The 16,459-nt window shown below is 39.3% G+C and overlaps 1 protein-coding gene across 30 annotated transcripts in view; it reads right to left on the bottom strand.

Annotated features, from left to right (window-relative positions):
* The window catches only part of PTPRD (protein tyrosine phosphatase receptor type D), a 1,234,877-nt gene that overhangs the window by 653,575 nt on the left and 564,843 nt on the right, over positions 1-16,459 (bottom strand). For 29 of the 30 annotated variants that reach the window (XM_071802225.1, XM_071802223.1, XM_071802231.1 and 26 more), the window contains one exon: positions 2,472-2,507. The exons of the other annotated variant lie outside the window; for it this stretch is intronic. The gene's annotated coding sequence lies outside the window, so the exon portion shown is untranslated. The remainder of the gene's footprint in view (positions 1-2,471; positions 2,508-16,459) is intronic. 30 annotated transcript variants of the gene reach the window in all.

Below are 16,459 nucleotides of genomic sequence, written 5' to 3'. Positions count from 1 at the left end.
TGTGAACTGCAAGAAAAATAACAAAAGAGCTCTTGGAAGCCACCAACAAATTTCTAATATGAAACAGAGTTTTTCCTATATGAATGACAATTAGAATAAAATAACCAATATTTTATTATACTGTAATGAATATGGTATTGTTTACTTTACTAATGTTGCACTGGAACCACTAATACCCAGGAGCAAAATACATCTTCCATTAGTAGAAACTGGTTTGATATGTTATTAATAACATATGTGAGCACCTCTGCTTTCCTTAATTCTCTTTACTGTTTTGTCTCATTTGTTTTGAAATAGGTTTTTTTTTGTGTATGTATGTCATCTTCATGCAACCATAGTGGGAATCTGATAATTAAATGTTATTGCTATTGTAGTAATTTAAAAGATCTGGAAAGAAAATCATCAGCTTTCCTAGTAGTTGCAACTATTCCTCAGTAAGAGACGTAATGACAACAGAGATGACAGGCTAGAACAATTTTTACTTTCTTAAAATATTTTACTTTAAGATGACAGTTACAAAAATGGGAGCAGGAGGATTTAAACAACTCCATTTCAGAATATTCAAATATTTTCAATCTGCTGAAAGTTATTTCCCATGAGAGAAGGATGAACAGAAGGAAGCAATTCTTTTCTGCTTCCTTTTTGCTTAGCACAGGTGTCAACCAAAGTAACAACACAGTGAACAGAAGGAATAAAATCTTGGCTTCGCTGAAGTAAATGGCAAATTTCCCATTAACTTTAACGGGTCAGGATTTTTCTAAATCTCTCTTTAAAATCACAGTTGCCAGAGTGTGAGACCACACTGCCAGAGCGTGAGTCTACTTTCTCCTCTAATGGGAGATGAAGGCAGATTGGATGTACATGGTAGTCAGAGCAGAACATTGAACACTGCTGCTTCATGGCAAGGTTTATATGCTGTAGAGTTCAGAGATCTTCCTACCCAAACCTGTGCATAATATGCTTCTTTCATTCGACATTGTCTCATAAATAAAATATAAGAGGATGATGAATTATAGTTTGTAAACTCTAGAGCCAAATAATCATCGTTGATTGCTAATAAACTACAATGAAAACTGATTTGTACAAAACAGAAGTTGTACTGCAGCAATAAATATCTAGAAGGGCACTGTACATTAATAATAATTGTTATGGTTGTTCTTCGAATATTAATTTCTATTTGCATAGCTGTTGGCTAGAAACCAATGAGAAAATATTTCAATAACTTGAAACAAATCAGTCTGTCAGCAGCTCTCTCTTCTGCCATATCTCAAGTTCAAAACAATTCCATCTTGCCATAATAAATCATGCTGCTTGACAAATGCAGAAGACTGAAAGTTAAAATTAAATACATTCTTATAAAAATTCTAAAGTACATTGTGATATACATTTAGAAGAGGTAATACATCAACACTGAGAAACTAAGGGTTTTTTTTGTTTGTTTGTTTGGTTGGTTGGTTTTCAATGTTCCTTGCTTCCAGAAAGTTATTTCTCCATTTTAGCAAGGTAATTCTAGTGATATTGATATTAGAAGCTCTGTAGAATGGTGTAGTTTCTGGCAGCTATGAAGGGCAGACCCTCTATAGTTAATTCCATTGTCAAAGCTGTTGAAGCACGCTTTGCATACACAAAATTACTGCAGCTGATCCGAATTCTATAGTAATTAGAGTAATAGATTAAATGAGAACATGCTAGCACATGATCTAAGAATCCTCTGGCAGTACAAAGATAAGTACAATTGCTGTGCACAGCTGTCTAAGCTTTTTAAGACAGTCTCCAAGATTCCACTACATAAGTAGCAGAAGATGGCTTTTAGACTCCTTTTTTAATTCCTAATAAAATAGTTGCACATTTTGTGGCTGACTATTTGTTTGTGTTTGCTGATATTCTGAGCCATGGACCGAGGTCAGGTATTAAGACACAATACACAAACAAAAATTTTTCTCTTCCTTACTTGCAGAACAGAGATCCAGCTGAGGAAATTCAAAGCAAGAGTGTTGCTATTTTCTGTTACATTTTTTAAAAAATTACAAATCCCTGATTACCTTCCCTTTCTCAGCTCCAATATTTCATCTTTTCCACAACCTACTGGTCCAGTGCAGTTTACAATGGACAACCAAAAACCTCAGAGGCACACGTTTCCTTCTCCTTACACTTGGAACTTTCTGTGTTTCCTGGAATCTACCCTTGTAGGATGGCCAGGATGAATAAAAGTAAATCATACACTATCAAGAATAGATGTGATTCAGTTTAAATGCTAGTAATTTTTAATTTCTGTAGACTGGCCTAAAAAATGAATATGACCTGTCATAATCAAGCTTATTAAGACCATATGCTTTTCCAAAATCTTTACTGTTACATGGCAATAAAACAAAGATGTCCCTGCTCATCTTTCACAAAGAGCCCCCCAAAGGAATGTATATTCATTTAGCATTTATAATCAACGTAACTGTCATAGAAAAAAAAAAAAATACCTTGTATTACCCAGCTTACTTGCAGACCAACAGAACCTGTAATATAAGAAAAAAGAAAAGTCTGCACATTTAGTAATTGAATACGTATCTATGTATACACACATACATACAAAAAGAATATTCTTTTAGAACTTGCATGTGTGCTTTCTGATAGTGTAAATATAGGTACAAAAGCAACTGAGCAGTTAAGTATTTCTCTCTTCATGTCCTGAAAAATGTTCACGAAGTGTAGCAAGTAACATAGTGATCTTAAACATATATTGTCAGATTCAGCTAATTACTCAGTTGTTTTGGGCTGGTAATGAATGGCCTCCCTTTCCGAGATGTGGTGAATGTTTTAGCAGTCAAATTGCTTTGGTTTTCATTTTGTAATATGTTTCAAAGTATTACTCTAAAATGCAAATGTCTTGAGTTGCCCCTATCCTAAATGGAAAAAAAAAAAAAAAATCCCTCTCTCCAAAAAGGCTAACAACAAAGCATCACGTCCATGAAACTTATATTTTTTCCTGGTCTCGGCAAGACCTAATCATAGTATAGAAGAGAAGAAGAACTGAAACAAAACAAGTGAAGACTACTTTTCCTAACCAAAAGAGGTCCTATTCCACTTGCATCTTTCATAAAGTGGACTTATTTTAACATTTCTTGATTTTTTTTTCTCAGATCAAACCATGTATGACTTCAGTCTTTGTGTAAGAAAGCAAACTTTCCAAATTCCAAGCAAATATGATGGTCATAAGGTTTCTAAACATAATAGTCAAAACTATACTTTTATATCAGTCCCTTTAAGAGGTATTTTGTTTTCACTTTCTAATTTTAACAATGACAACATTTGTATTACAAACAAAAACAAACAAAAAAAGACCAACAAAAGCCAACAACAAAAAAAACCACACCAAAAAAAAAACCAAAATCAACCTCCCAAAAAAACAAAGAACTTTTCTGAACCTGAAATAGTAGCACAAGAAATAAGAGTCTCTTTTCTGATGGCAATTAAGTTGCCTACAACAAGACTAATTATGATCTCAAATTAGTGATCACGTATTTACCATACAAGAGACTGATGACCATCATCTAAAACATGAAGATACCCAGTTTCTGATTTGTTTCCCGTTACATAGCAACACAGAGAATGGCTAAAGGCTTTTGAAGATACACAGTGAAATAAAAGATTCAACAAGGAACTAAAACTGCTATAAAACAAAGTATATGACATCTACTAACAAAAAAAAATATAAATGCCAGGGTCTGTCTTAGTACAATAAATTCAGCATATGTAATCCAACATTTGTACTTCCACCTCCTTGTGCAAGACCAAGGGAAATGTCTCCTAAGACATATCGTTTCTTGCAGAACATAGTACAGTTACTACACACACACAATAAAAACAAACAAAAAGGCACATCCATGAGTCAGACCACAGAAAAGAGGACTGTTTTCTAGAACCTTCATTACAAAATACAGACCAGTAAATCCAAAGTGTTTAATAATTAATAAACAAAAAGACCAAAAAGCAAAGAGAGAATCTAAAGATGGTGTCACAGTGCCAGGATTCTGGAGGAAAATAGGGTTTGCAGAGTTAATTATTGCTTTCTCATAGACTATGTCCATTGTGTTATTTAAATCTCTTATTCTTTATCTAGCCAATATAAAGATACTTGGTACCTGAGGCAGGTCAAAGGAATACAAGCAATACAGGCACAAAGAACTGCAAAGACCTACAGTCCTTGCAAGTCTTTTGTTCACGAATGATATGCCAGAATTATTACACTCTGCTTTTGAGAACAGGACAGAAAACAAAGTGTTGACTGCCCAATAAGAAAGGAAAATCTCCATATAGATAGCCTTTAGAGGTTTAGATAGAGGGTGCTTGTCTCCAATGTTGTCTTGTAGCATGACTTTAGGAATACTCATAGCTGCGTCCTACAAATTATTAGCTGATAAACATTATTTTCATGTATACACACATACCCACACACGCAGCACCTAAGGCAACTGTGATTTACTGCTCAGAGTCAGGATCTGAATGCATGAAAAAATGTATGCATACAGAAATATCCAGAAAGAATTTCAAAGAGTTTGGTAACACAGTACAGTACATGTCCAATAGGGAGAAAGTGAACCATAGACCTCACAATGTATACTTGTGTTAGTTACGAAAGTAATTTTCTCATGCAGTCCCAATCAGAAACATACAGGCAAAGAAAATTAAAGATTCTGAAAAGAAAAAGCCTCATGTAAGTGCCATTTCATTGAACAGTTGGTGGAAAAGCACAACTCCATAACATCTGCTTCAACTCTACAAATAAAATTAATTTAAAGTAAGTACATAAATAACTTGCTATGCACATATCAACATAATCAATAAGCAACAGACTCCTAATCACAACTGCCATTAAGATTTGTAGTGAAAGATAAGAATAAAGAGATAATTGCAATCAGAAAACATGCTGAGTAGAAATAAATTACAGAGGATTTTAAAGAGGGTTGAAGAAAAGAAATATTCAGTGGAAGTTTACTGTAGCATATGAAAAGCTCACAAAACATAAAGCCAAACTACATCTTCCTGTCTGTATCACCTTATCTCTTACTGCTTTTCTAAAGTGTGAAACTCAATTCATTTTCCCTTGCTGAGTTTTTTTATAGCTTGAAACAAATGTAGATCTAAACCTGCTTGGACCTAAACCTGCCATCAGCTTCAGATAGTTTTTGAAAGAGAACACAAACTCTAAAGACGTATAAGGCTTTTTTTTTTTTTTTTTGTATTCCACGCTACCATATCATCACTGGTAGTTCTATCACAGAGGATGTGTTTTCTTGCAACATTTCAAACTTCTTGCACATTACTTCGCTATTCATTCTTTTGCTCTATTTTTGCTTTGAAAGAGCTTTCTGCACTTGCTAAGAACATCCCTGTTGCTTGTTTCTTTTTGTCTTCTTTCCACCTGAAGTACTCAGTTTGATTCCCTTTAGATTTTGATACTCTTTTTGATACTCTTCTCAGATATACACTTTCAGACTCTAGCTGAAAACACCCTTCCCCAAAGCCAGCTTTACCTTGATTTCCTCTTGTGGTGTTTCTCTTTAAATTCTGTGATGGAGTGTGTACTTGTGGTACTCTTAAAGGGTATTCTATAGCAGAAAGCCATCATGTACAAAAAAAACTTAACAAAACAAAACAAAACAAACCCAAAAAAACCCAATGGGCAAGTTCCTCAAATTTCAGGCATCTGTTAGAAACTTTAATCCTCCCAACAGCTTGCAATGTTGTAGTTTCTGAACACTGAATCTCAGATTCAGGAAAGAGACAAGCTGTGACACTGAGTCAAGCATGTAAACACTGAGGTAATTAAGACAAAAGAAGGGAACACTTTTAGCAGACTGATATGCCACCACAGCTTTGATGTGAGGGTATGACCCCTAGATATTACTCAATGCAAATGAACAGCTTCCACTATATGACACCATAGGCATAAAAAATTACCAACATAGTTTTATTTTTTCCTTACAGGGAAAAGTTTGTATTGTAAAAATTTCAACATTTATGAACAAAGTAGATACCCTCACTTACTTCTGTCAAACTAAAATATAAATATTTGCAAATGGCATTCATACAACTTCCACAAGCCTATGCATGAATGAAAATCTATTACATACATTTAAAATCTATAGATGGATTCTCTACCAGATAAAACATTCTATAATAGGGAAACTGAAACATGCTAGACAGTTTCTTATTGAAAGAACAAATAAAAATTGAACCAAACTACACAAACCACCCCGCTGTCCAATCAATAACAATGAAAAAAACAGAAAGTGTAATGAGAGGTTTTCTCAATCCAATGAGGAGCAAGCCAAAGCTCCTCATCTGTTCTGACTCATCATGACTATGTATGTATAAAAACCCCCTCACTATTGGAAAGAACAAGAGAAGAGAGACTGGAACAGTAAAATGTAAATGCCACAATTATTTACATTATTATGTCATCTGAGACAAATATAGGCTCTTCGCATACTTTATGAAAGTAGATGTAATTTCCTTGAAATTTTGTATTAACCTAAAAAGTCAAGAAATGTATTGGTGTCGCTTTTTCCATGTGAGACATGGAACCTGACACACCAATGTGGTGTTCACAGAGTTCACTTTATTGTCGGACCGGACTAGCTTTATAGCAAAGCTACCCTGTCCACGCACCTTACAACAATGTGATCGGTTGTAACTCGAGCTATACAATGACATGATAGGCTGTATGTTCTGTCCGGCTGTATGTGTGTCCGGCGATTGCTCACTCATTGTTACCTCCTTTAGTTTCTTTTGTCTCTGGTTTCACCTCTCAGCCAGGCTGGCGACAACCCCATCCCCTTGAGGCGGGGGGGGGCTCTGCCACTACATCTCCCCAGCTTTTATTTAATATAATATTGACAATATGCCGTGTCATGCTTTAAAGACAGTGTGAAATACAGGGTAAGAACATCAAGGCTAATACAATTACAATTAACAAGAACAGACCTGTTTTCAATATTCCTTTTAACAAAACAAGGCATCCAACCCAAAAAACCCAACATCTTCTGTTATTTTCTTGTTCTGCAAATCTTTTATCGTTTCATCTTTCAAGTTCAAAAAACACATACAATCAAACTCTTCATAACTGTGAACATGGCGAATAACAAAAAATTAATCACTGCTCTGTTTTAAAAAGTGATATTCTCAACATTGGCTACATCTGTTGCTAAAAGCAATAACACCTCTGAAGTTAAGGGTTGTCATCATTGCAATCGGTTTCTTCTCTGTTAGCTAGCCAAGGTCTCATCCACTTTGCTGGGATCCACGAATTTTTGTGGTTACCTGTAGAAACACAAGCATGTCCCCTTCCCCAGGTTATTAGTGACATAGGACCTTCCCATTGTTGTGTTGTCGGATTAAACACACTGACCTTAGGTACATTTTCGGAAAAATCTTTGACATTTTTGATATGGTGCATAACAACCGGTTCCATTTCAGTTTCACTTTTAGGATTAAGCCAGTTCAGCACATACAATGCCTTCATCAAAAGCTCTTCTGGGCTCACACCAATTCCCCCTTGTTTTTTCAAAACAGACAGAATATTTTTCAGAGTGCGGTGTGCACACTCAATAATTGCCTGGCCAGTAGAATTATAGGGGACTCCAAACAGGTGTTGTACCTTCCACTAGACGAGGAAGGTTGCAAGTCCATCAGAGTGGTATGCAGGACCATTATCTGTTTTGATTTGTGTAGGGACACCCATGACAGCAAAAGCCTGTAATAAATGATGTTTTATGGCCTTTGCATTTGCTGAGGTCAAAGCTGTAGCCCACAGTAGTCCTGAACAGGTATCTATGGACACATGAATGCACTTTTGTCAGCCAAATGGTGCAAATTCAGTAATATCAGTTTGCCATAACTGACCTGGCTGCAAGCCCCGAGGATTTACTCCCTTTTGTTGGAGAGGCACTATGCGGGCACAATCAGGACAAGCTGCAATAATGGATCGAGCTTGTTCCTTGGTAAGTGTAAACTGTTTTTGGAGTGCTGCTGAGGATTGATGAAAGAATTTGTGAGCTTGTCTGGCTTGTTCAAAAGGAGATATATTTGTTACTGCCACAGGTTTGTCTATAATGCTGTTTCCCTCAACTAGACCACCTGGTATGTTAGCATGGTTTTTTATATGCATTATAAATACTGGTGCTGTCCTATAATCTAATACGCACCACAAATCTGACAATGCTTCAAACAACAAGGAATTGGAAACTCACTGCAAAAGTACTCTATGTATTCTTTGTACAACTCCCACAACATAAAGATAATCTGCTACCAGATTAATTGGACAGTTATGCTGTTTTTGTAATGCTGCTATCACCGCTTGCAATTCTAAAATTTGAACCGATCCTTCAGCTACGACAACCTGTGAATGCCACTGACCATTCTCAAACCATACAAAGCCTCCTTTGCATGAGGAGCCTTTTGCGTGTTATTGTGACATCTGTTCCCATGGCCAGATCAACGCCTGCACTTCCTGAGGTTGCTGCCCTGAGCTTGGACAAGCAACCATGGCTGTTCCCCCTCTCAGCTGGTATTGTGGTGTCATCGCGCCCCAGCCCCCGGCACTGGCCCTCCCGTTTCCCGGCAGCGGTGTCCCATCTTTTTAAAATTTTGATCGACACTCCACTGCTCGGTGTCCATACTTATCACACCGACTGCACGTGCCATTGAAGCGCAAACTATTGAGAGGAGCTGGTGACTGACTAGTGCCATTACTAGGCCCCCCTCTCCGAGTGTACTGAGGGCAATTTCTTTTAATATGTCCTGTCTGTCCACAAGTAAAACATGCTAGGCCACGAGAAGAAGGGCTTCATTGCAGGCTTAAGCGCTGCAGCCAAGGCCGCAGCGTGGGCTTGAGCACGTATTTTTGCCTTTTCTACCGCCTGTTGCATAATCAGCACCCGTGTGCAAGCTTCCACCATCTCTGCCAGAGAAGCAGTTTTTCCCAAACTGGCTAATGTCTGGTAGCATTTGATGTTAGCATTCATCATAGCCAAATCTTTCCCCACAGCAACTTTTGCCTCTGGAGTCAGGTTAGGAGAGGCATCTATAGCTTCTTTCAAACGGTCCACAAACTTCATATATGATACCCCAGGATCCTGTTTTATTGTAGAATAGGGTGGCACAGGGTTACCTATATTTGGCAATTCTTTCACTGCTACCACAGCAAGCCCTTGCATTTGCTGCAAAATCCTTGGATGAAGTGCTGCCTGAGTAGCACCATCCACATATTGCCCACGACCCAGTAACTGGTCCTTGCTAGCTAACCACAATGGATCATCAGCTGGTAAACGAACATTTTCTAATACTGCCAATTCCACCTTCCCCTGACACTTGTCCAAGAAGAGCAAATACCCCGTTGGAGGAAGCAATAACTCCATCAATGCCCTAATATCTGTTGGAGTTAGTACTTGCCCCTTGAAAAATGAATCAATTAGCTGTATCACGTGCTTATTATCCATACCATATTGCATAACTGCACTTTGCAATTGCTTAACCGTTTTCCAATCAAAGGGTGACCACTACCTTTTTCCTCTATTATGTATGTGCACTGGCATTGCTGTAATACTATCAGGTAACATGATCCCTTCAATGGTTGCATCTCTGATTACCCCTTGCCAACGTTGCCCTGCATTATAAGAATGATCTCGAGGAATATCTCTACCCTGATGCAGAGGGGCAGCACCCAAATTATCATTACTATCACTGCTATACAATTCCCTTGTGTTTCCCTGTGGATCAGTAAGTCGACACATATTTGCAAACCAATCTGCTAACCCAGTCTCCAGCCCTTTTCCATATCGTGCTCTCAAATATTCACCTGCTTCTCTTACAGACCACATCCCATCTTCAACACATTGTCCATCCCATTTTTGTATTCGCTCCCTTTTAATACGGAGCTCCTCAGGAGTGATGTCTAATTCTGCCCCCTCCCTTTCCTGTTTTCCCCGTTTTTCACATTCCCTGCCAGTTGCCTCCAGCCCATCCTTAATTGCATCCGACGCCTTTTTATATGCTACTAACCACGAAGTTTTACTGTTACCGCCATCTAGTCGTTTCATAGCTTTTAAAACTTTCTGCATCTGGCTCTCCTGACATCTCAGTAAGTCCTTCAGGCTCTGCATGTGGCTCTCCTCCTGGAAGTCAGGGCGATTCTGCGGTGCTCCATCCTGGTGCTCTGTGGCAGGACGTAAACCCCCCTCTATCCCCCCCCTCCTTCAGTATGGAAGGTGTAGGCACATCTCCCTCTTTCTCTATTATTTGAGGCTAACAGCTGCTTTTGTTTGACCCTGGCCAGGGCCATTAGGAGAAGGGAGTGCTGAGGCGCCAGTGAGCCACTGTGCACCTGTGGTCAGTGTGGGGATGCAGAGAAGCTTCTAGAATACCTACAGTCAGGTCTGATCAGCCAGTATAAAAACGGGATTCTCGTCGAGATTCCGCCCATTGTCACGGGTCTCTCGGAGCACGAGCAAGATGTTGCCGCCGAGAGCCCCCCCTCTCCAGGATGGAGACTCCGCTTGCCTTGCCGCCACGTGTGTGAGTAAACTTCTCGCAGGATTGCGAGTATATTTATACTTTCCGTGCGCATATGCACGTGTAACTTCCCGTGCTTAATACAAGCATGTATAAAATTATTTCCTCGCACAATCGTGAGTGTATTTTCCTCCCCTGCTTCCACATAAACATGTATAGTATTCCGTGCACATTTGCACGTGTAAGTAAATTAACCCTCGCAGGATTGCGAGTGTATTATAAATTTACCCTCGCAGAATCGTGAGTGTACTAACTTTCTCTACTCACTACGAGTACGTGTATCTCTTTAAAAATAATCCTGCACTGTGTTCAGGCAAGTGTGTACACCTCCAGGACTCAGGGATGGTTCTGGCATTGTTTTTGGTGAAGCCACGTGCATGCACTCTGTGGACCGCCTGTTGTATTAGTTGCTGCCCCTTAATAATTTACCTCAACTGATATTCAAACCTGTATTTAAGTCACTTTTGGAGCGCTAAGATCCTGTTTCTCAGCGGTTTAATAAAAGTTGTTTTGGACCCTGTTGTCCCTTAAACTAACCTTGGGGTGCCTCTGTGACATGCTCCATCGAGTCCTCCAGCATAGGCATGTCGGCTGGATTAACTTGTCCTGGCTTGTTGAAACTTACTGGTTGCTGCCATTTGTCGTCGGAGGCAGGCAATGGCTCAAAGGGTGCAGAGGGCATAGTTTGCTCTCCGCCCCAGAACTCCAAATCTGATGTGGGACATACTAGCAGTATCAATTTTTCGGCGTTCCCAGAGAGGGGGCAGCTCGTGGCAGGCGGCTCTGAGGGAATGGCACACAGCTCCAGCTCCTCTGAGACTTCCTGCATCAGCTGCCTGACCTCCTGCCAGGGTCTGGTGAGGTCGCAAGCCTCGCGGCTCCCCCTTGTGACCGCTTCCCATAGTTCAGTCCCTATGTCCTCCCATGTACCGGGAGAAAAAAATTCGTCCATCGGATACACCCCTTCTGTTGGGCGAATCAGAGCAGACGCTTTAACGCATCTTTTTCAAAATACCTTCCTGTTCGTGCAGCCAGCTGCAGAATACTTTTCATTATTATTTTTTCTTCCACGGATGCCGTGTTTCCCATGCCACCTGCTTCCCTGTAAGCCTACTTTCTGCTTTACTTCGAGCGCTGGGCTGACTTTGCCCTCCAGGTGGCGTTCCTCGCTTCTTCACTTCCGGCAATCTTGTTTTGATACGAAGTATCATGTCGGGGGTCACCAAAATGTTGCTTTTTCCATGAGAGACACAGAACCTGACACACCAATGTGATGTTCACAGAGTTCGCTTTATTGTCAGACTGGGCTAGCTTTATAGCAAAGCTGCCCTGTCCACGCGTCTTACAACGTGTTTGGTTGTAACTCATGCTATACAATGACATGATAGGCTGCATGTACTGTCCACGCACTCTGCACACATGTGTCCGGCTATTGCTCACTCGTTGTGACCTTCTAATGGTACTCCTTTAATTTCTTATGTCTCTGACTTCACCTCTCAGCCAGGCTGGCGACAACCCCATCCCCTCGGGGTTGGGGTGGGGCTCTGCCACTACATCTTGGCAAATTCTTATTTCAGTGTGTCAAAATGAAAAGTTTTCCTCAAATTATGTGTTTGCTGGTTAGCTTTAAATACCTTGATTGGGCAAATAACAACTTTTAATTTTCTCTCATTTGGTCAAGGATTTTTATTCCAACCTCTGCCAAGCATCATCCCTCGAGTAAATTATTAAAAAAATTATCTGCAATCAGCCAGCCATAAAGTAACAATTTCCAATGGTGTATAAGGATAGAGGCTTTATCTCCAGAAGTCCCAAAACACATTCCAGAGAGTTGTAGCATTAGCAGCAGCATTAGAAGGGATATTTTTCTGCATGGAATTGACAGGTCACACATTAAGGAAGCAGTGAGAAGCAAATACGTAACAGGCAACCATGGGGATTCAAAACTGACATGAGGTAACACATAATTATGAGATAAAGATGAGATACTACATTTATGCCCCTTTTATATGCCATATGCATGACATAAATAGTAGTTCTTAGAAAATATATCTGGTCCATTATTAGTGTGAGTCCTTTCAGACAAGTGGGTCAGTGTATGTCCTTCTGCTTTGACACTGCAGCAGTACTATAAATATCCTTCTGCTGCTGATGCTCCTTAGTAATGAAAAGTCAAATCACTGAGGAATCAGATTTTTTATATCTATTTTCTGGCCCTGATGTCAGTAAGCATAAAACTGTAGCATATTTTGTTGGATGCAGCTTTCCAAGTGCTGGCAACGAGGGGCTACAGGGAAGCAGGGGTTGCCCGGTAGCCAGCAGAGAGGAACCCACATAGGATCAGGTTTTCTGGTGTGTAAGGGACCAATCCCGAAGCAGGGAAAAAGTGTGAGGAAGAAGGAGTGTCAGGGAGGAACTGTTATGAACTGGCTGCAACATCTGTTTCCCAGTTCCTTGCACCACTCAGGGGGAGGTAGGTAGAGGAGCCAGGAGTTAGGTTGAGCCTGGGAAGAAGGAGAGATTGAGGGCAAAAGTGTTTTTAGCTTTGTCTTTCTTTTTCACCATTCCATCTTAATTTCTTCCTCTGCCCTGTTGAGAAAGGGGAGTGAGAGAATGGCTGGGTGGAGGTCTGGCAGCTGGCCGAGGTCAACCCACCATATATGTGTTCAACACATGTGGGTGCATTACATTGATTTCATCAAAGCATATCCATAAGAACCAAGATATCTCAGCTTGTCAGTTTTCTGGTAAAATCTGCTAAAAGGTCACATTTCACACTTAAGATGGCTCTGTCAGAAAGTGGAAAAACAGCAACAGCATTCAATCAGACCATATCTTTAGAAAAACAAGATTATTTTCTTCATTAGATAGGAGAATGCAATTCAAACTGTAATGAATAAATCATTACTACTGAAGAACAGTTATTGAAGAACATCTGTGTGTACAAGTTATTTTTTGATCCAAAGAGAATTGTCTCCTACTCTCACACTCCCAAATCACATATCTTGAAATATACATATGTGTGTTGACAGATATGATTCTGGAGCATTTCTAATGTGACCACTTTTGCTTAAGTCATGAAATGCTACATTGAAAAATATGGCAGTATTTTAAAAACAAACCAACTAACCTCAAATCATTGAAAGACAAAACCTAATAGGGAACCTCTGTTATGGGTATGGAATAAAATTAACAAACAAAACTAAGCCAGAGATACAAGAGTATACTCTCAGTAGCAATAATAAAAAGAGACTGAACCCTAAATATTTACTTAAAAAGAAGGGAAAGAAGCAAGTACAACATATGTAAGTACTAGTAGGAAATACTGCTTACTATATTGCTGGGCAACAACTGTCAAGCTCAGAATCTTCTGATCAAATAATAACACATTCAGAAGATAAAAGTATGTTGAAGAAAAATGAAACCATGGATTCAGTATTGCTTTAGCGAAGAATGAGCAAAACAAAAGTCTAACTGAAAATGAGCCTTCATTACTGGTTAAAAATCTTCAGTTGTTTCCATTTCTCTGCACATCAGCCCAACACTGTCTATCAAATATTATATATTTATTTTTAGAAAATCAGTGAAGCATCCTAAAATTAGCAACACCAATAGAGCACAAAAATGTTTGGATTTTCAAAGTGATAAAGGCAGTTTGTTGATTTAAACATTTATATTTTTATTTTCAGGATCCCCAGATACCTGCTGAACTTCAAGTTAGTTTTTATGTAAGCAACACATTGCATTGGGTGGGGAGCAAAGCGTATAAATCTCTCTGAGTTTCAACTGCTAGAGAAAGAAGAGGATGCCTTTTCATGCTTAATTCTTTCAAAAGAATTTTTTAAGTATTTCATTCTTAAACAAACAGATGTCTTGTTAGGGATGATATTAGTCTTTCATTCAGGAAACTTATGAATGGATAACAGTAACTTCGTTACTAGACAGCAAGGTAAGAATAACTTACTGAAGATTAACTTTGTTAGCCAGAGAGACATTTGCAATAATTTGGGTATTTCATTTGACTATAGCCACTTTTCAAATATTTATTAGCTGGTGAATTTCCAAAACTTAAGCTTGCTTGCGATCTTGTGTAAAAAAGATAGGTTTTTTTGCTTGTTCATTTTTTAAACTTGCAGCACAATTAAGAAAAGAGTTGAAACAGTAGATATATAATGTGGGTTTATGTTGCTTTTTAAATTAAAAAAAAATAATTATTTTAATTTTCCTGTAGACATAGTTACTTCACTTTCCTTGTGCTGTCACCATCCTGTTGCTGAAATGAATGTGATCAGCTCATGTAATGATAACGAATTATTAAGTTCCTAATTATTTATGGGCTTTCTACTTAGGGAATCGGAAGTGCTTACATTAAATAAATAATTTTTAAAAATCTATAGATTACAGTACTGTTTACTAATGTAATCTATGTTGTAAAACAAAAACATAAAATAATGAAAACTAAGAAAAAACTAACACTAAATTATCCTTTACTTTTACTTCATTTTTAATAACATGGTAACAGTAGTATAAAACTTTTTAATGGTGAGATTGCTTTAATCATAGAATCATTGATTGGAAGAGACCCTTAAGGTCATACAGTCCAGCTATAACTTAACTCTAGCACTAAAACATGTCCCTAAGAACCTCATCTATATGTCTTTTGAACACCTCCAGGGATGGTGACTCAACCACTTCCCTGGGCAGCCTGTTCCAATGCCTGACAACTGTCTCCATGAAGAAATTTTTCCTAGTATCTAATCTAAACCTCCCCTGGTGCAACTTGAGGCCATTTGCTCTCATCCTATCACTTGTTACTTGGGATACCAACACTATTCATCCTTTCAGGAAGCTTATAGAGAGCAATAAGTTCTCCTTTCAGCCTCCTTTTCTGCAGGCCAAACAGCCCCAGCTCCCTCAGCTGCTCCTTATAAGACTTGTGCTCCAGAACCTTCTCAATGTCTTTCCTGTAGTGAGGGGCTCAAAACTCTACACGGTATTCAAGGTGAAGTCTCACCAGTGCCGAGTACAGGGGCATGGTCACTTCCCTAGTCCTGTTGGCTGCATTATTCTTGATGCATGCCAGGGTGCTGTTGGCCTTCTAGACCACCTGGATACACTGTTGGCTCATGTTCAGCCAGCTGTCAATCAACACCCTCAGATCTTTTTCTGACGGGCAGATTTACAGCCACTCTTCCCCAAGCCGGTAGCATTGCAGGGAGTTGTGATCCAAGTGCGGGACTCAGCTCCTGGTGTTGTTGAACCTCATACAGTAAGCTTCAGCTCAATAATCCAGACAGTCCAGATCCTTTTGTAGAGATTTCTTATCCTCAAACAGATCAACACTCGCACTCAACTTGATGTCATCTACAAACTTACTGATGGTGCACTGAATCCCCTCATCCAGATCATTGTTGAAGTTATTAAACTGAACTGGCTCAAACACTGAGCCCTGGGGAATGCCATTTATTACTGGCCACCAACTGCATTTAACTCCACCCAGCACAACTCTTCGGACCTGGCCATCCAGTCAGCTATTTACCCAGCAAATAGAACACCCCTCCAAGCCATGAGCTGCCAGATTCTCCAGGAGGATGCTATGGGAAACACTGTCAAAGGCTTTCCTGAAGTGTAAGTACACAACATCCACAGCCTTTTCCTCATCCACTAAGCAGGTCACCTTGTCATAGCAAAAGATCAGGTCGGTCAAGCAGGACCTGCCTTTCATAAACCCATGCTGACTGAGTCTGATTGCTTGGTTGTCTTGTATATGATATGTGATGACACTCAGTATTATCCATTCCATGTCATTCACTGGGACCGAGGTCAGACTGACAGGCCTGTTACTACACAGATTCTCATTCCAGCCCTTCTTGTAGATGGGCACCTGATTTGCCAA

The sequence above is a fragment of the Patagioenas fasciata genome, chromosome Z (assembly GCF_037038585.1).
Source record: "Patagioenas fasciata isolate bPatFas1 chromosome Z, bPatFas1.hap1, whole genome shotgun sequence".
Taxonomy (NCBI): domain Eukaryota; kingdom Metazoa; phylum Chordata; class Aves; order Columbiformes; family Columbidae; genus Patagioenas; species Patagioenas fasciata.
Note: the sequence above shows the minus strand (reverse complement) of the source record. Positions and strands in the feature narration are given on the sequence as shown.